Source organism: Bombina bombina, chromosome 4 (genome assembly GCF_027579735.1).
Source record: "Bombina bombina isolate aBomBom1 chromosome 4, aBomBom1.pri, whole genome shotgun sequence".
Taxonomy (NCBI): Eukaryota; Metazoa; Chordata; class Amphibia; order Anura; family Bombinatoridae; genus Bombina; species Bombina bombina.
Window position 1 is genome coordinate 165263644 of NC_069502.1, and position 21158 is coordinate 165284801.

Below are 21158 nucleotides of genomic sequence, written 5' to 3' on the forward strand. Positions count from 1 at the left end.
ACTTTGACTCTTTCTGACTCCTGCAGCCGTCTCTCTCTGGGGTGACCATAGCTGCAGTTGGTATTCGATATGTTTGTCTAATGGACGCTTTTTACTAAAATTATAAGATCTTCTCAGGACTATCCTATATCTGTCTAAGGGACGTTTCCTACCAAGTCATAAAATCCTCTTAGAACTATCCCATACTGTTGCTTAATTAAGATATTGCACTAATGGACATTTTCATTAAACTGAACTAAATTGTTTAAATCAGTGACGATCATAGTGCACAAGTTGGTAATAAGCAATTGGTTAAACATGCATTATTATTATCCTGCACAGTTTTACTTCTAAATTGGGATTGTTTAATTCAACCTTTTAAAAGAATATCAACATTTTAAGGTATTAGATAGACGGTGTTTCAGTATATGGGTCTATCAACACTGGGGATGCCAGGTTTTGAAAATAACCGTCTTTATTAACATTTGTTGCAATCATATAAGTGTTTTAAATCTATAGGCTTCTCGTGTGATATATATGTTTTGACCAACGTAGCTCTTCTCAAAAGAGCATAGCACATGAGAAATATTTAATCTTACATGGGTTATGCTTATAGCTCCTCAAAAACTATTAACAATTTGCTTTAAGCTTATACAAATTTTCAATGGAGATATATCCAATGTTGTAGATATTTCTATTAGTATTGATACTTGTGTTAGTGTTCTAACTTAAAGGGATATAAGTATATCACACCTAAATTAACTGAAATTATATCTCTAGGTATTTATTTTTATACCCTTTATTATTACACCAAGTAGAAAACTACAACAAACTTATCTAGGGTTTCAAATCTTCTTATAGATATTGATACCTGTGTTAGTGCTCTTACTTAAAGGGAGTTAATTTTATGATATATAATTTAGCAGTAATTACATTTTTGGATACTTGCTTGTATACCTTTTTAACAATATATTAAGTAATTAAATTAAAACAAAACTCTGTTTATATATTTTTTTTCAAGAACCATTAATGTTTGCTGCTATATTTATATAGATTTTTAAGAACTTCATAAAAGTGTATTCAGTAGTGCTTTCACGATAATACATAATTACTGATTGAGGCGTAGTTAGGAATAAAAACTTTTACTTCAGCCAAAATGGAGGAAGCATATGTATTAAGTGAATTTAAGGATGATGTTACTGAGAACTTTAATGAAATCATACACACATTAGACAGCTTGTTCTTTGACATGGATGCACTTAGACGGAAGGACATTAAGTTAGATCTGGACATCAAATCATTTTTACTATACAAACAAGATAACCGCATTCCCAGAGGCTTGCGTATTAGGAAATTTCCCTCATTTATAGTAACAGATTTGGATTTCATAGAAAAATGGAATTCAATTCTGGACACTTGTTCCTTTGCACTAATAGACTTACTATTGGTGCATAAAAGGAAACAAAGAACTACACTTATGACAGAGATCAGGGATACTCAGACTCTACTAAAAAAACATCAGTATGATCCTGATTTTAAGAAATATGATAAACAATTTGAAATCAAAATGAACACATTTAAAAGGGAACTATGGCAATTTAAGTCAAGAAAGATGACCAGGGATAAAAGAGACTATGATTCTAACCAGGTCTATAGATGGACTCGGGAAGACAATTCTAAAAGAGGGTATAAAAGAAATTTAAAAAATAAAAACAAACAAAGTAACTGGAAAGGGAATAAGAAGGGCAAAAGTGTAACATTTTCAGACACCGAGTATGAGTGTGACTCATCAGATGGTGATTACCCAGATGCAGGTGAAACTGCAGCAGTCTTTCAAGAGAATGATGCAGTATATTACAGTGAAAATCCTTCTTCACAGTCAAAAAACGGGCAGGCTCTGGCCACGCAAGAAGTGAGAAAAAAACACACAGAGGTAGTCGGGGTGGTTGCAGAAGAAATAAAGGAAGTACAGAAGAACAAAAAAACAATCAAAACAAGATCACAAAGGGGAACGAAGAAATATGCCTAATTGATAAAAATGTGGTCAATTTATCTTCTGTACCTTTGACTTCTGCACAGGTTGATCTGCTCTCGAAAGGTCTAAATTTTGTGCCTTCACATCACTTTAACATCTTTGAGACAATCCTAGATATTAATAGGTTTGCAAGAAAAATAACTTTGAAAAAACATTTTTTCAAGAAGGATGAGGAGGCACAAAATGAACCTGACATCAGTTTAGAAAGAGCAGAAGAAACCAATGATGTTGCATCAGTGTCCAATCTAAACTTTTCAGAACTGAATACACTGAGGGATCTAGACCAATTATTAAATGAGGGAGACACAGATAAGAGCGAGTGCCTTCAAGAAAGCAATGTCTCAATAAAACATATCAAGAATAAAAGTACCTTTTATCCATTTAAGACACGTTCAAAGGTAATTGATATTTTTCAAAAGACAGTAGAATTCAAGTTACGTAACTTAGAGAAATCAGTGACAGAAACAAATAAAAGCAAAAAGCAAGCTAATTTGACATACAAAGAAAGAATGGCTCTGAAAGAACTGTCTGAGAATGATAATATCATAATCAGACAGTCAGACAAGGGAGGTAATGTAGTCGTCCTCAACAGAGCTGACTACATTACAGAGGCTAAAAGACAACTTAACCAGAGGGATGTATACACAAAACTCAAGGAAAATCCGACTAGTAAATTTCAAAAGGAGATTGTGGATATTATTGGTTATGCACGTAAAAACAACATTATCACACAATCTACTGAGGAAAAGTTGATAGTGTCACATCCGGTGACACCAATTTTTCATCAGTTGCCCAAGCTTCATAAGGATCCCCTGTCCCCGCCTGGAAGACCTATTATAGCGGGGATAGGGTCTCTAAATGAGGCTCTCTCAGAACTTGTTGATACTTTTTTGCAGCCGTTGGTATGCCAACTACCTAGCTATATTCAAGATACGACATCTTTTATAAATAAAATCTCTAACATTAAATGGGAAATCAACTATAGACTTATGGTTGTGGATGTTACTTCATTGTACACGTCTATTGAGCATAACAAAGGCCTTCAAGCTATAGAATTTTTTATCAACACTATGTGTGACTTTGAAGAGGCTACCAAGACATTTCTGATGAGAGCAATAGAATATTTGTTGTCGCATAACTATTTCATGTTTCAGACAGAGTACTATCTCCAAAGACGTGGGACAGCGATGGGGGCAAAATTTGCCCCATCCTATGCCAACCTTTTTATGGGTTGGTGGGAACTGTCCTACGTCTTTGGAGATAATAACCCATTCAGAGGTGAAATAATTCAATATTATCGTTATATTGATGATCTGTTCTTCATTCTGGACTGTGATGCCACAAGGGCAGATTATTTCTGTCAATATCTCAATTGTAATCAGCAAGGTATTGAATTTACGGGAACACACAGTCAAAACAGTGTGAACTTTCTCGACCTCACAGTCCAGGGTGGGGAAATCGGATCCCCTATACAGACTAAAGTGTATAGAAAGGAAACGGCGGGAAACACCCTATTACAATTTGAATCTTGTCACCCACGACATGTTTTGAGGGGTATACCGAAAGGGGAATATATCCGCATTAAAAGGAATTGTTCTAAAGAAAGTGAATATCAGCATCAGGCTAGTGAGGCCACAGTTAGATTTAGACAGAGAGGGTATCGAGATAGTATCCTTACTACAGCAAAAGAAGATGTGGATCAGATTCCCAGAGAACAGTTACTTCAATATAAATCAAAAAAACACAGAGACAATAATGATAATTTGAGTAAGATCAAGTTCATTACCACATATAGTGCAGAATACACTAAAATATGTAATATAATTGAAGAATCTCTTCCAATTTTGTATTCTGATCCAATTATCAAAGAAATTCTGGACACAGGGTGTGAATTCATCCCTAGGAGAGCAAAAACTTTGGGCAACCATTTGTCGCCCTCAGATATGAGGCCTAAAAAAAGCAAATGTTGGTTAAAACAGAAGAAGGGATGTTTCAAATGTAGACGTCCCGTTTGCAAAACATGTGGTTTCATTTGTGAGGGCGATAGATTTGTTTCTAATAAAACCCAAATGGAATATGACATTAGATTTTTTATTAATTGTACGACAACACATGTCGTCTATCTTCTGACTTGTGATCTCTGCAAAATTCAATATACAGGGAAAACTAAACGATCCTTAAAAGATAGGTTCTTGCAACATCTTAGGTCTATTGAGGACGAAGATAGTGACACACCAGTATCAAGACATTTCAAAACAAAACACAATTCAGATGTCTCTTCCCTTAAGATACAGGCAATTGACCACATCACAACATGGAAGAGAGGTGGTAATAGGGAAGCATTGCTAAACAAAAAGGAGATTTTTTGGATGTTTAGATTGCAAACTAGCGAACCGGATGGATTAAACGTCAGACGTGATTTGGATGTTTTCACTTGAGTTTAAAATATTACTCTAGGCCTTTTTTCTGTCAATAGTATCTGTCATTGAATGCCAATATATATATTAGAAAGTGGTCTGTCTTTTGAAGGAGGTATTAATATATTGTTTGTATATACATTATATGAAAGCTATGTCACTACAATGTTTCTTTATACTATATATATGTCCTGTTTAAGAATAGCACTTTAAAAGTGGAAATATCTAGATATTTTTTAGGATTTATTTTGTTTCTTATAGCTATTCTGGAAAATATTAAGATGTTATTGTATTAGGACATATTCACTGCTAATATAATTGTTTTACAAAAGGTTTAAAATGTTGTGACAGTTGTTATCTCAACTTGTGGAAATAGGTAACCAATCAGGTATTTCAACAGTGTGATGTCATGATCAAGTTCAGCCTTTTAAGAGGCGTTTGAGCTGATCCCCAGGTAAGCAGTGATCAAGTGCACCTGGTGCACGAAACATGTCTGCATGGGGATCAGCTCACTTGCCTGATTGTTAGAGTCACTGCTGGCTCTGTATAGGACATCCTGGTTTTGTCCTTTTTAACGTTTGGAATAAAGTTCTTCTTTTTATACACCCAGCTGCCTGGAATTTGACTTTATTTGTTCTTTTGAGCACTTTCAGCAACATATTCCTTTCTATTTGAGCGCCTTCTCTACTTTTGGATTCTATGGGAAAGAGTAGGAACTTATTTTTCCCCCTCGTCTACTCTTTAAAAATTATTCCCGGTCCCTGACTCTCAATTAGATTTGTGGGGCTCCATCCCAAAGGTGGATAGCGCTACCTCCACGCTGGCTAAGCATACTACTATCCCTCTGGAGGATAGTTCTTCTTTTAGAGAGCCTATGGAGAGAAAAAATTGGAAACTTTTCTGAGGAAGATGTTTCAGCATACAGGGTTTTTATTTCAACCGGCAGCAGCTGTAGCCACAGTTGCTGGAGCAACTACCTAAGAGTGTGACACTCTGTCGGAGCTCATTGAGGTATGGACCCCCTTTGCAGATATTCAGGAGAGAATTAAGGCACTGAGAATGGCGAACTCCTTCATCTGTGAAGCGAATATGCAGCTTATTCGCATAAATGCAAAGGCTCTTCACCCCGAGGTGTTTGCAGACATATGCAGCGAGTGGGGGACACTGGAGATAGATCTCATGGCATCCGCCTCAATACCAAGCTACCCAGGTACGGGTCAAGGTTGAGGGATCCTCAGGCGGAATTGATAGATGCCCTATCAGTACCATGGAGGTTTAGTCTTGTATATCTTTTTCCTCCATTACCGCTTCTTCCTCATATGGTGGCTCACATCAAGCAGGAGCGAGCATCTGTGATTCTTTTTTTTTTTAATTATTTTATTTCCAACAAAAGAAAAGAAAACACACAAAACATGAAAAAAGAGTACAATAATACAGGTGTGTTACCTTTTGCGCCACGCAGGGCCCCATTACCTATAATTAACTTAAATATAGACTATACAGTCTTTGCTTGTGGATACTAACTCATAAATGTTGGAGTTTTTCCTATTAATTTTCTAGAACACCGAACCAGACAAAACAAAAACAACAAAAACAACAACAACAAAAAAAAAAAAAGAGGAAAGAAACTCGCTCTCTCTCTCCCCTACCCATCCCTCTAGTTCCCCATAGTATTGAGGTGTCCGCCTCCTCACTGAATCAAGTCTATCCCATATCCACACTGTCCTCCAACCAAATACTTGGAAGGTGGCCTGCTAGGACTTGAGATTGAATATAAATGGAGTTTTTCCATGGCCTGACCAACGTCTTTTGAGTCTCCACTGGAAAAGAAGTAATAAACAATTTCCAGTGTTTAATAAAGATAGCAATCTGAGTATCTGTTGGGTTCTGTAAATTATATTGTTCAAATATAAGTTGAGAAGTCAACTCACTCTTCAAAGATTTTATGTTTGGGGCAGACTTGGCCTTCCATGTTTTTAGGATTAAAGTACGTCCGACCAATATAATCTGGTTAATCATTTTATAGTTTCTAGGCGTATAATGAGATTTCACCAAAAAAAATATTTCTAGTGGTGAAATTTCATATTGTATTTTAAGCATAGCTTTCATCCAATATATTATCTTAGCCCAAAATTGAGCTATCTTGGGGCATGACCAGAAACAGTGCAGCATGCCCACCTTAGCTGCACTACATCTGGAACAGGTGATCGTTGAATTGTACCATTTAGATAGCTTTGCCGGCGTTAAATACACTTTTAAGGCTACTTTAATCTGCGTTTCTCGCCAAGTGGTCAGCACCCAGCTTTTCTGAATTACCCTAAAGGCGTTCTTTACCGTCTCAGCATCAATTTGTGGGAGAGATTTATCCCATAAAGATACTATGTACTCTATTTGGGTTGAGGAAGGCTCAAGCATGAGAAGGGAATAAAACGGGGCAATAGAATAATCCCCTTTTTGGAAATTATTAATACTACTTTGTGCCTCACCAAGTGACCAATCTATCCCGTAATAATTTATCTTTAGTTCCTGAATGAAATGTCTTAACTGTAAGTAAGCATAAAACTCTTTATTCGATAATCCAAACATATCGCTCAATTCCCTGAAAGTAAGTATCTCTAGATCCGAATTAAGAAATTGTATCACATAACCGAGCCCTCTACCTGCCCAGTCTCTAAAAACCTGATCTGTGATACCTGGAGAAAAATTGGGATTCCCTGTAATCGGTAAATATTTGGATACATAGGGTGAAGCACCCAGATCCACACAATACTTTTGCCAGGCAGTTATTATGTTTTTAAAAGTTTCCATCATAAAAATTTGTGTTGGCAATGCGGTAATTGGGCAATGCAATATCGCATCTAAACGTACGGGAGCGATCAATACTGTTTCCCAGCTTACTGGGGATACCTGTTCTAGTCTTGTCAACCAATCCACTGCTACCTTAACCCGAGCCGCCTGGCTATAAAATAATATATTCGGCAATGATAAGCCGGCAGCTTCTACCTTGTTCATCAAGCGAGCTACAGAAATCCGAACTCTAGAGCCCTGCCATAGAAATTTGGCACATGCCTTATTATAACTTATTATATCCTTTTTATGGATAGGTAGCAGTATATTTTGAATGAAATAGAATATTTTGGGAAATAAAATAGTTTTTAAAAGCGTGGCCCTAGCTGATAGGGAAATAGGCAGTTTTATCCAGTCTTCCATTTTTTTTTTACATTCTGAAAAACATTTATTGTAATTCAGGTTATACCACTCTGAAGGATTTGAATTTAGAGTGAGCCCTAAGTATGTTATCTGCTCTGTTTCTTTGAAAGGATGTTTGATAATATGATCTTTTTTATTTATCCATAGCAGTTCCGATTTGGACCAGTTAATTCTAAAACCCGATATACTGCTTAAGCTGTTAACCAGTTCCAAAAGGAGCGGGAGATCCTTTTTAATATTACTTAAACACAATAAGATATCGTCCGCATACATCAATAATACTAATTTTTGTGCCCCTATTCGAATCCCTTCTAAACGTTGACGAAGTATGATTGCAAGAGGCTCCAATGAGATGTTAAACAGGAGAGGAGATAGGGGACATCCTTGACGGGTGCCCCTGTGTAGTATTACCGGTTGGGAAAGTTCGCCATTGATAAGCAAAGCTGAATTTGGGGCAGAATAAATAATGCGAACTACTTCCTGGATATGCCCCCTCATACCAAATTGCTCTAAAGAATGAAACAGATGTTTCCAAGAAACCCGGTCGAACGCCTTCTCCGCGTCGACAGTCAGCAGAGCCAGGTCTAACTTCGCTCTGTATTTATCAGTTCTGAACTTGTTCCAAAAATAATCAATTAGAGTCAAGACCTTACGGGTGTTTTTGGCCGGATTCCTCCCTGCCATGAACCCGGCTTGATTCTCGTGTATTATTAACCCGAGATGGGGTTTTAGTCTTTTTGCCAAAATCGATGTAAGCAGTTTGTAGTCCGCGTTGAGAACTGATATAGGTCTATATGACCCAGGTAACTCTGGGTCCTTATTTTTTTGGGGTATTAGAGATATTACTGCCGCCGCAAAATAGGGAGAGCATTTATTATGCTCAATAAAATAGTAATTAAATAAATTCACCAATGTTGGAGCTATTTGTGTCTGTCTACCATTGGAACTTTATAGGATTTTACAATCAGGACCAGCTGCTTTATTAGTTTTGGCAGCTGCAATAGCCTCTATGATCTCATCAACCGTAATTGGAGCATTAATTTCTGCCAAACTCTCCTTAGGTATTTTAGGAGTCTTAATTTTGTCCTAAAAATCTCCTATGGTTATACCTTGCTCTTCCAAGCTATATAGCTCGGTAAAAAATTCATAAAATACTCTAGATATATCTGTATTGCAGGTAAATCTCTTGGAGTCTTTTCTAATAGAGGTTATCTTACCGCTACCTCTAGTTTTAATCAGCCTTGCCACAAATCTAGCAGACCTACCCGCTTGACCACAGTAAAGGGCTTTTTGTCTTTGTATATCTGCCCTGGTCTTCTGTTTAATGAAGACATCTCGCGAAGATTTAGCTGCTATATATCTCCTCCAGTGCTCGCAAGAGCGCAGACCTAAATAAGTTTTATACGCGTTTTTTACCTGACGTGACAACTGAATTTCCTGTTGCCTGGATTTCCTTTTCGACTTACACAGATATGCCTTTACCTTACCACGTAAGACAGCCTTTGCTGCTTCCCAGAAGACCTCAGGTCTGTTAACATAATCTCGGTTGAAACCAACATATTCTTGCCACTGGTTAATCAGCCAGTTATTAAATTGGACGTTATTCATCAAATATCTTGGAAAGAAAATTGACTGAGTCCCTGATCTGTCTGTCCGCGATAATTTGCATTCTAACGTTATTACAGCATGGTCTGAGATCACTATATCTCCAATCTCGGCTTCCCAATCAAGGCCGATCAAGGACTCCGCAATCAAAAAAAAATCTATCCTGGATAATGCCTGCTGACCTTTGGACATACACGTATAGGCTCTAGAATCGGGATTCTGCAGTCGCCAGATGTCAATTAGGCCCAGTTGTGAGCATATTTCTCCAACATAGGTGTGTCCGGTCCACGGCGTCATCCTTACTTGTGGGATATTCTCCTCCCCAACAGGAAATGGCAAAGAGCCCAGCAAAGCTGGTCACATGATCCCTCCTAGGCTCCGCCTACCCCAGTCATTCTCTTTGCCGTTGTACAGGCAACATCTCCACGGAGATGGCTTAGAGTTTTTTAGTGTTTAACTGTAGTTTTTATTATTCAATCAAGAGTTTGTTATTTTAAAATAGTGCTGGTATGTACTATTTACTCAGAAACAGAAAAGAGATGAAGATTTCTGTTTGTATGAGGAAAATGATTTTAGCACCGTAACTAAAATCCATGGCTGTTCCACACAGGACTGTTGAGAGCAATTAACTTCAGTTGGGGGAACAGTGTGCAGTCTCTTACTGCTTGAGGTATGACACATTCTAACAAGACGATGTAATGCTGGAAGCTGTCATTTTCCCTATGGGATCCGGTAAGCCATGTTTATTAAGATAGTAAATAAGGGCTTCACAAGGGCTTATTAAGACTGTAGACTTTTTCTGGGCTAAATCGATTCATTATTAACACATATTTAGCCTTGAGGAATCATTTATTCTGGGTATTTTGATATGATTATATCGGCAGGCACTGTTTTTGACACCTTATTCTTTAGGGGCTTTCCCTAATCATAGTCAGAGCCTCATTTTCGCGCCGGTATGGCGCACTTGTTTTTGAGGACAGCATGGCATGCAGCTGCATGTGTGAGGAGCTCTGATACATAGAAAAGTCTTTCTGAAGGCATCATTTGGTATCGTATTCCCCTTTGGGCTTGGTTGGGTCTCAGCAAAGCAGATTCCAGGGACTGTAAAGGGGTTAAATATAAAAACGGCTCCGGTTCCGTTATTTTAAGGGTTAAAGCTTCCAAATTTGGTGTGCAATACTTTTAAGGCTTTAAGACACTGTGGTGAAATTTTGGTGAATTTTGAACAATTCCTTCATACTTTTTCGCAATTGCAGTAATAAAGTGTGTTTAGTTTAAAATTTAAAGTGACAGTAACGGTTTTATTTTAAAACGTTTTTTGTGCTTTGTTATCAAGTTTATGCCTGTTTAACATGTCTGAACTACCAGATAGATTGTGTTCTGACTGTGGGGAAACCAAGGTTCCTTCTCATTTAACTATATGTATTTTATGTCATAAAAAAATTTAGTAAAAATGATGCCCAATATGATTCCTCAAGTGAGGGGAGTAAGCATGGTACTGCATCATCCCCCCCTTCGTCTACACCAGTCTTGCCCATACAGGAGGCCCCTAGTACATCTAGTGCGCCAATACTCCTTACTATGCAACATTTAACGGCTGTAATGGATAATTCTATCAAACACATTTTAGCCAATATGCCCACTTATCAGTGAAAGCGCGACTGCTCTGTTTTAGAAAATTCTGTAGAGCATGAGAACGCTGATGATATGGTTTCTGAAGGGCCCCTACACCAGTCTGAGGGGGCCAGGGAGGTTTTGTCTGAGGGAGAAATTTCAGATTCAGGAAACATTTCTCAACAAGCTGAACCTGATGTGATTACTTTTAAATTTAAGTTGGAACATCTCCGCGCTCTGCTTAAGGAGGTGTTATCCAATTTGGATGATTGTGATTATCTGGTCATTCCAGAACCACTATGTAAAATGGAAGGAGGCCCCCCGAAGCTTTTCCTATATCCAAGCGGGTGGCGTACATTGTTAGTAAAGAATGGGACAGGCCCGGTATACCTTTAGTACCTCCCCCCATATTTATAAAATTGTTTTCCTATAGTCGACCCCAGAAAGGACTGATGGCAGACAGTCCCCAAGGTCGAGGGGGCGGTTTCTACTCTACACAAGCGCGCCACTATACCCATAGAAGATAGTTGTGCTTTCCAAGATCCTATGGATAAAAAATTAGAAGGTCTGCTAAAGATGTTTGTTCAGCAAGGTTCCCTTCTACAACCAATTGCATGCATTGTCCCTGTCACTGCAGCCGCGTGTTTCTAGTTTGATGAGCTAGGAAAGGCGATTATTAGTAATTCTTCTTCTTATGAGGAGATTATGGACAGAATTCGTGCTCTTAAATTGGCTAATTCTTTCACCCTAGACGCCACCTTGCAATTGGCTAGGTTAGCGGCGAAAAAATTCTGGGTTTGCTTTTGTGGCGCAGAGCGCTTTGGTTAAAATCTTGGCCAGCGGATGCGTCTTCCAAGAACAAATTGCTTGACATTCCTTTCAAGGGGAAAACACTCTTTGGCCCTGACTTGAAAGAGATTATCTCTGATATCACTGGGGGCAAGGGCCACGCCCTTCCTCAGGATAGGTCTTTTCAAGACCAAAAATAAACCTAAGTTTCGTCCCTTTCGCAGAAACGGATCAGCCCCAAGGGCTACGTCCTCTAAGCAGGAAGGTAATACTTCTCAAGCCAATCCAGCCTGGAGACCTATGCAAGGCTGGAACAAAGGAAAGCAGGCCAGGAAACCTGCCACTGCTACCAAGACAGCATGAAATGCGGGCCCCCGATCCGGGACCGGATCTGGTGGGGGGCAGACTCTCTCTCTTCGCTCAGGCTGGGGCAAGAGATGTTCTGGATCCTTGGGCGCTAGAAATAGTCTCCCAAGGTTATTCTCTGGAGTTCAAGGGGCTTCCTCCAAGGGGGAGGTTCCACAGGTCTCAGTTGTCTTCAGACCACATAAGAAGACAGGCATTCTTACATTGGGTAGAAGACCTGCTAAAAATGGGAGTGATTCATCCTGTTCCATTAGGAGAACAAGGGATGGGGTTCTACTCCAATCTGTTCATAGTTCCCAAAAAAGAGGGAACGTTCAGACCAATCTTAGATCTCAAGATCTTGAACAAGTTTCTCAAGGTTCCATCGTTCAAGATGGAAACCATTCGAACACTCCTTCCTTCCATCCAGGAAGGTCAATTCATGACCAAGGTGGATTTCAAGGATGCGTATCTACATATTCCTATCCACAAGGAACATCATCGGTTCCTAAGGTTTGAATTCCTGGACAAGCATTTCCAGTTCGTGGCGTTTTCTTTCGGATTAGCCACTGCTCCTAGGATTTTCTCATAGGTACTAGGGTCCCTTCTGGCGGTGCTAAGACCAAGGGGCATTGCTGTAGTACCTTACTTGGACGACATTCTGATTCGAGCGTCGTCCCTTCCTCAAGTAAAGGCTCACACGGACATTGTCCTGGCCTTTCTCAGATCTCACGGATGGAAAGTGAACGTGGAAAAGAGTTCTCTATCTCCGTCAACGAGGGTTCCCTTCTTGGGAACTATAATAGACTCCTTAGAAATGAGGATTTTTCTGACAGAAGCCAGAAAAACAAACTCTTGTCGGATACTTCATTCCGTTCCTCTTCCTTCCATAGCGCAGTGCATGGAAGTGATAGGTTTGATGGTAGCGGCAATGGACATAGTTCCTTTTGTGCGCATTCATCTAAGACCATTACAACTGTTCATGCTCAGTCAGTGGAATGGGGACTATTCAGACTTGTCTCCGAAGATACAAGTAAATCAGAGGACCAGAGACTCATTCCGTTGGTGGCTGTCCCTGGACAACCTGTCACAAGGGATGACCTTCCGCAGACCAGAGTGGGTCATTGTCACGACCGACGCCAGTCTGATGGGCTGGGGCGCGGTCTGGGGATCCCTGAAAGCTCAGGGTCTTTGGTCTCGGGTAGAATCTCTTCTACCGATAAATATTCTGGAACTGAGAGCGATATTCAATGCTCTCAAAGCTTGGCCTCAGCTAGCGAGGGCCAAGTTCATACATCAACCATCAGGGGGGAACAAGGAGTTCCCTAGCGATGGAAGAAGTGACCAAAATCATTCTATGGGCGGAGTCTCACTCCTGCCACCTGTCTGCTATCCATATCCCAGGAGTGGAAAATTGGGAAGCGGATTTTCTGAGTCGTCAGACATTGCATCCGGGGGAGTGGGAACTCCATCCGGAAATCTTTGCCCAAGTCACTCAACCGTGGGGCATTCCAGACATGGATCTGATGGCCTCTCGTCAGAACTTCAGAGTTCCTTACTACGGGTACAGATCCAGGGATCCCAAGGCGGCTCTAGTGGATGCACTAGTAGCACCTTGGACCTTCAAACTAGCTTATGTGTTCCCGCCGTTTCCTCTCATCCCCAGGCTGGTAGCCAGGATCAATCAGGAGAGGGCGTCGGTGATTTTGATAGCTCCTGCGTGGCCACGCAGGACTTGGTATGCAGATCTGGTGAATATGTCATCGGCTCCACCATGGAAGCTACCTTTGAGACGAGACCTTCTTGTTCTAGGTCCGTTCGACCCACTCCAGCTGACTGCTTGGAGATTGAACGCTTGATCTTATCAAAGCGAGGGTTCTCAGATTCTGTTATTAATACTCTTGTTCAGGCCTGAAAGCCTGTAACCAGAAAAATTACCACATAATTTGGTATATCTGTTGGTGTGAATCTGCAGGATTCCCTTGGGACAAGGTTAAGATTCCTAAGAGTCTATCCTTCCTTCGAGAAGGATTGGAAAAAGGATTATCTGCAAGTTCCTTGATGGGACAGATTTCTGCCTTGTCTGTGTTACTTCACAAAAAGCTGGCAGCTGTGCCAGATGTTCTAGCCTTTGTTCAGGCTCTGGTTAGCATCAAGCCTGTTTACAAAATTTTGACTCCTCCTTGGAGTCTCAACCTAGTTCTTTCAGTTCTTTAGGGGGTTCCGTTTGAACCCTTACATTCCGTTGATATTAAGTTATTATCTTGGAAAGTTTTGTTTTTGGTTGCAATTTCTTCTGCTAGAAGAGTTTCAGAATTATCTGCTCTGCAGTGTTCTTCTCCTTATCTGGTGTTCCATGCAGATAAGGTGGTTTTGCGTACTAAACCTGGTTTTCTTCCAAAAGTTGTTTTCTAACAAAAACATTAACCAGGAGATAGTTGTGCCTTCTTTGTGTCCTAATCCAGTTTCAAAGAAGGAACGTTTGTTGCACAACTTGGATGTAGTTCGTGCTCTAAAATTTTACTTAGCAGCTACTAAGGATTTCAGACAAACTTTGTCTTTGTTTGTTGTTTATTCTGGTAAACGGAGAGGTCAAAAAGCAACTTCTACCTCTCTCTCCTTCTGGATTAAAAGCATTATCCGATTGGCTTATGAGACTGCCGGACGGCAGCCTCCTGAAAGAATCACAGCTCACTCCACTAGGGCTGTGGCTTCCACATGGGCCTTCAAGAACGAGGCTTCTGTTGATCAGATATGTAAGGCAGCGACTTGGTCTTCACTGCACACTTTTTCTAAATTTTACAAATTTGATACTTTTGCTTCTTCTGAGGCTATTTTTGGGAGAAAGGTTTTGCAAGCCGTGGTGCCTTCCATTTAGGTGACCTGATTTGCTCCCTCCCTTCATCCGTGTCCTAAAGCTTTGGTATTGGTTCCCACAAGTAAGGATGACGCCGTGGACCGGACACACCTATGTTGGAGAAAACAGAATTTATGTTTACCTGATAAATTACTTTCTCCAACGGTGTGTCCGGTCCACGGCCCGCCCTGGTTTTTTTAATCAGGTCTGATAATTTATTTTCTTTAACTACAGTCACCACGGTAACATATGGTTTCTCCTATGCAAATATTCCTCCTTAACGTCGGTCGAATGACTGGGGTAGGCGGAGCCTAGGAGGGATCATGTGACCAGCTTTGCTGGGCTCTTTGCCATTTCCTGTTGGGGAGGAGAATATCCTCCGTGGACCGGACACACCGTTGGAGAAAGTAATTTATCAGGTAAACATAAATTCTGTTTTTTTGAAAGATACGAGTCTTCCTATCCCTCAAGGGGCAACCTATTTTTTTAACTCTGTCTAGAGAGGGGTCTGCTATTAAATTAAGGTCCCCTGCAATAATAATATTCTGTCCAACAAATTTTTGTAGATATAACACCAAGTTGTCCCAAAATTCTCTATCTATAATATTAGGACCGTAAATATTGCATAATACGTATCGAGCCTTATTACATGATATTTCCAAAATAACGAATCTACCCTCCGGATCTATAAAAGAGGAGTCAATCTCATAATCTAGATTTTTCTTAAATAGAATTGCCACTCCCCTCTTACGTGTATTAAAGGGGGCCGCAACTACTTCACCCACCCACTTGGTTTGTAATTTCAAAACTTCAGATGCCTTTAAATGAATCTCTTGTAAGAACACAATATCTGATTGTGTTTTAGCCAAATGTTTGATTATTGCTTTGCGTTTTATTGGGGAGTTTATACCTCCTACATTCCAGGAGGCCAGTTTAAAAGATGTTAACATAGTTAATCAAAGGAGAAAAAAAAAAAACCCAAAAGTACCAGGGAAAGAGGGGAGAGCAGGGAGGGAGAGGAAAGGGAGAGCGAGAAAAACAACAAAAACAAAAAACAAAACAAAACAAACAAAAAAAAAAAAAAAAAAAAAAAGGAAAGAAAAAAAACAACAATACCCAGATACAAATTTATAAAACAAAGTATATTAAAATAACAACCTTCTACATAATTCCGTGTTTCTCTAAGCATCAGCACACCAATGAAACTAACTTTAATGAACATCCCGCATAAGTCTTCCCTTACATGTAAGGTGTTATAAATAACTGTAAAAAAAACCCAAAAAGAATCCTTCTCTTTCCTAATCATTGGATCCCTAGTTCTTTACATAGCGCGGTTGCTTCCTTGCTGTTATTTGCTGTGTAAGAAATACCTGCCTTGGTAATTAATAGTCTAGCCGGATAAACCAGCCTAACATTGCAATCTGCTTCTAAGAATCTAGAAAAAAAGGGGACATTGTTTTTCTTTTAGCGCTAGTCTCTGCTGAAAAATCTTGAAAAATCAAAATTTTGTTATTGTCAATGTGTAATGGGCTCATTTTTCTATAGTGTTTCAAAAATAAAAGTTTGTCCTGATAATTCACAAATTTAGAAATAATCGGTCTGGCTTTAAATTGAGTGTTACTATCTCTAAGCGGACCTAATCTATGTGCTCTCTCAATCAAGAAAGGTGAATTCGGCGGGGGGATCATCAGTGCCTGCGGGAGGGAGACAGAGACAAAGTGTATCAAGTCTTGATATTGCACTGATTCCGGGAGGCCAATAATGCGTAAGTTATTGCGCCTTGACCTATCCTCGAGGTCTTCTAGGCGCGCTTGCAATTGTAAAATCATTTTCCCTTGATCCGTGATATCTGAGCCTTGAACATCCACTCTGTCCTCCACTTCCGAGACCCTGGTCTCTACCTCCGTAAGTCTCACCGTGAACTGCCTAATTTCTTCTTTTAAACTATGGATCTCAGTCTTAATTTCAGTTTTAATCAGATCCAATTGTGGGGTCATCAATTTGGCTACTTCAGTAGCGAATTCCGTCATGTCATTAGCACCAGAAAAAATTGCTCCTCGTTCTTGTGAGGTGTCTAATAAGTTATCTGAGTTTTTCGTGGTGCTACGCTTATCTTTTGGTTTGGGTGGCATTTTCGGTGAAGAACCTTTGTGGTTCGTGAGAAATCTATCCATTCACAGTGTTAATGTGTATTTATGAAGTGTAATTGTGACTTGGTGGCAATTAAGCCACTTAATATTAAGAAAGAGAGCTTGTGTTACAAGCTCTGAAAGTGAAAAAAAAAAGACATATAAAAAACAAGGAAACGTGTGCATCAATGTGAGTGACAAAAAGTGAAAAAAGGTCAGTGGTTATACCAACTGTGCTTAGTGTGAAAAAAAAAAAAGACCCCTTCAAAGAAAAATCTACTTTTTAAGTCTTGTTCAGACTATAAACTAAAAACCACCCTTCAAACTACAGCTTAACTTTATATAACAGTAGTCCCCTTAATAAGGCAAATCCTCAGTACTACTAGAGTGTTATCTTCTACATCTCTCGATTTAATCTAAGGATCTTGTTTAATCTACGGATCTTGCTGCTTTGTTATTTCTTATCCAACATTAGGTGGAGCCCGCCTTACTAAAACTCTTAGCAGATGAGGTAAGTATTAGGCTGTCCCTGTGTTATTCCCCCTTCGATATTCCCCTTCTCGCCCTTGACCTGTTTGGGTAAAGCTGATTTCCTGGCTGTGTAATACTGAGATACTGGATAAGGACTTCCGGCTGGGGGCGGGGCAGGCAGGTAGCATGCAGGTAGCGTGCAGGTAGCTACCACCAGCTCTGGTCTTCTCGTCAAAGGGAATTTTACCATTCTCCAGCCACTCGTAGTAAGCCTTGTCCTAGGATGTCTTGCTAGGACCGGCTGTGGGTCCTTGGACCACGACTAGGAAGTCTTCGTGAGGCTGAATAAGCTCTTTCGCTAAGAGCACCTGGATAAGCTGTAACGGCTGTACTAACCATCGGCTGCCGTATGATCTGGTCGTAATGGGAGACGACGCCCTGGTAAAGCTGACACTTGGTTGAACTGTTATAGGTGGAAGCAATTCGGGATTCGGCTATTGCCGCTACACCTACAGCGGGCCTCGTCTCAAAATAACTTTCTTGCAGACTCAAGTACTATAAGGCGGATGGCTTTCTGAGAGATAAGGCTATCTAACGTATCGTAACATTTTTGGCTTGTAAATCCCACTCTGCTAAGTCGAAAATTTTACCTGTCCTAGGCTGTGAGATACCCTAGAGGCGGAGCTCTACAGTCTACGTGTACACACCTCCGATCCTGGTATCGGTTCCATTGAGCTCTCAGTGCGAGTGCAGCGTGGAGGATTCCCGGCACAGCGTTCAGATTTGAACAACCTTAACAGCAATAGAGGGCAGCATTGCAGGCTGGCTTACAAGGTTCCGGATCTTCACAAGATTACCATTGCTGCCTGACGACAGAGTTGGGCATAGCTTCTAAGGGGTGACAGTACTGCAGAGCGGAGTGCAGTGTGACTGCTATGGATCCTTAACTGGCTGACGGCACAGAGTGGGTAAGACAAGCCATTTAGCTCTCTCTCAGGATATCGGCTTGACAAGTGCATAAGTCTGACAGTACGAAGGACAGGACAAGAGAGCAGGTTCTGTTGCTTTTTGTTTTCCCTATGCAGTTAGGGTTATTCAGGCTTATTAGACTCTCTGCATAATCTGTTACAATATAGCAGGACTTTTGAAAACCGCTAGAGAGGACTTGGTCTGTGATTTCGCATACTGAAAAGACGGGACTCTCATGAATCACATATAATAAGCTGGGTGTCGTTTGTTGATGTTCATCAGGGCAGACATGGCTAAATAGACAGCAGAATGCATGGTCTAAGCTAAAATTGATGGGCTACATAGATCTGTTTAAGATACTTTTGCGTTATATACTGTCTAATGTATTCTGCATGTTTAGTTTATGTGAAACATATGCTTAATACTATCTGTGCATTCGAACTTTAAATTTAGTTCTCTACTTTACATATTTGCCTGTCCCCTTACAGCATCCCCTAGGCAATACTTGAAGCGGGGGGGGGGTGGACAACTGAGTGCTCTGAGATTAATTAAATGGTTAAGATTAGGAATAAAGGGAGAAGCTCAATGAGTAACTTTATATATATGGAAGATCAACAAACCATATAGTAAGAAATAGGTAGAAAGGGAAGAAGAAGGGAAGGAAGCATCTGTGATTCTGATTGCTCCATCGTAACCGTGAAGGACGTGGTTTGCGGATCTGGTAGGGATATCCTCATCTCAGTGGAGGTTACCTTGTCACAGACATCTGCTGATACAGGGTCCCTTCGTTCATCAAAATCTAGATTTTCTGAGGCTGACTGCATGAAGATTGAACGCTTAGTCTTAGCCAAGAAAGGTTTCTCTGAAAGTGTTATCGACACTCTCTGGTTCAAGCTTGTAAGCCAGTTACTCGTCGTATCTACCATAAAGTGTGGAGGACTTTCTTGTACTGGTGTGAGGAGTGTGGCTTTTCCTGGCATAAGGTTTAAGGTTGCCAGAATTTTAGCTTTCCTCCAGGATGGACTGGAGAAGGGCCTATCTGCTAGTTCCCTGAAGGGACAGATATCGGCCCTGTCGGCGTTACTGCACAAAAGATTGGCTGAGCTTCCGGATGCGCAGTCCTTTGTTTAGGCTCTGGCTAGGATCTAACCCGTATTTAGATCTGGAGCTCCACCTTGGAGCGTCAGTCTTGTTCTTAGCGTTTTGCAGCAGGCTCCGTTTGAGCCTATGCATTCTGTTGACATTAAATTGTTATCTTGGAAGGTTCTTTTTTTGTTGGCTATTGCCTCTGCGCGCAGAGTTTGAGATTTTCGCTTTGAAATGTGATACCCCTTATCTGTTTTTTCATGCTGATAATGCGGTTTTACGCACTAAACTAGGGTTCCTCCCTAAGGTGGTGTTGATTCGTAACATTAATCAAGAAATTGTTGTTTCTTCCTTGTGTCTTAATCCTCCTTTAGCGAAGGAACGCTTGCTTCATAATCTAGATGTTGTTCGTGCCTTGAAGTTCTATCTTCAGACTTCTCAAGACTAGAATACATGAACACATATACAATATAAAAAAAAGGTTCACTTAAACACCCTGTTTCTTTACATTTTAGAGAAAAAAACAAAAATTATCCCAGTGGATTATTTTTTATGGGTATTAGAAAAATAGATAATCATTGCCGAGGTATAGATAAGAATAAGGAGCTTTCAAAATCAGAAATGAAGTGGATCTTTGAGCTTAATACTCTAGTACCTTTTGGCCTAAATGTGGGATTTGAACTTTGTCACTTTCTTACAGAATAAGTGTTATTATATGTTGTTTTAGTTGTTCTCAATTGTATATTGTATCATTTATGAATTTTATATTTTATAGTAGCAAAGTTTAATGAATTCATAGATTGTATATAAATTTGATTTTCTTTGGGAGATTATCAGTTTGTATGTTTTGTATTACATAATGCCATCTTAAATGTTTATTGGAACATATACCATGTACCTATGAATTCACAGAATCATTGTATTCTCAATTCCATATGTTTTTGGTTGAATTTTCCTTTAATATGATCAATTAGATGTTTCATATGGATGTCTTGAATAGAGTAATACCACCTTAAATATACATCACAAACCAGTACTGTTTCCTATTGGATGTTGCTTGTTTAAAAGAAGATTCACCGGACCGCTAGATCATCACCCTTGAAAAAGCCACGGGGGCGTGGCAAAACGTACGTCGGGTAGCATGTGAATACAGTGACGTCACAGTGAAGGCATTCTCTCTGTGAACGAAGTGGTAATTTAATGGACACATTGTTTCAAAACAATCCATTACCATCCTCTTTGAAGACTTTGTATACAACTTCGGTTGTTATACATATCCTCTGTAGCCCTTCAAGTCCTGATATTCATTTTATATGTATAGTATGTTTTTATACTTTTAATAAATTGTTTATATAGCGGTTCGGGACCTTTGCTTTTCTGTGGCCTCCCTGATAGCCGATATCAGGTCTGCTAATATATCGGGAGCTGATGTTTAGCTCCTGAAAAGTGTGAGTATATAGCCAAAGAATCAAATTTACATCTGTTATATACAGTATCGCACTATATTTTTGTCGAGACACAATTACAGATTTCGATTGCACCAACACTGAATGAGCTGAGCCTGACAGCTTTGTGAATCAGGATCGCACAATTATTGAGCTTAAGATAGCTTAAGTCTATGTGAGTAGAAATTTGACACATTGTATTAATAT

General features: G+C 39.9%; 1 protein-coding gene across 3 annotated transcripts in view; it reads left to right on the top strand.

The window, feature by feature from the left end:
* ROCK2 (Rho associated coiled-coil containing protein kinase 2) overlaps positions 1 to 21158 on the top strand; it is a 653542-nt gene that overhangs the window by 507701 nt on the left and 124683 nt on the right. The gene's annotated exons all lie outside the window — the stretch shown is intronic.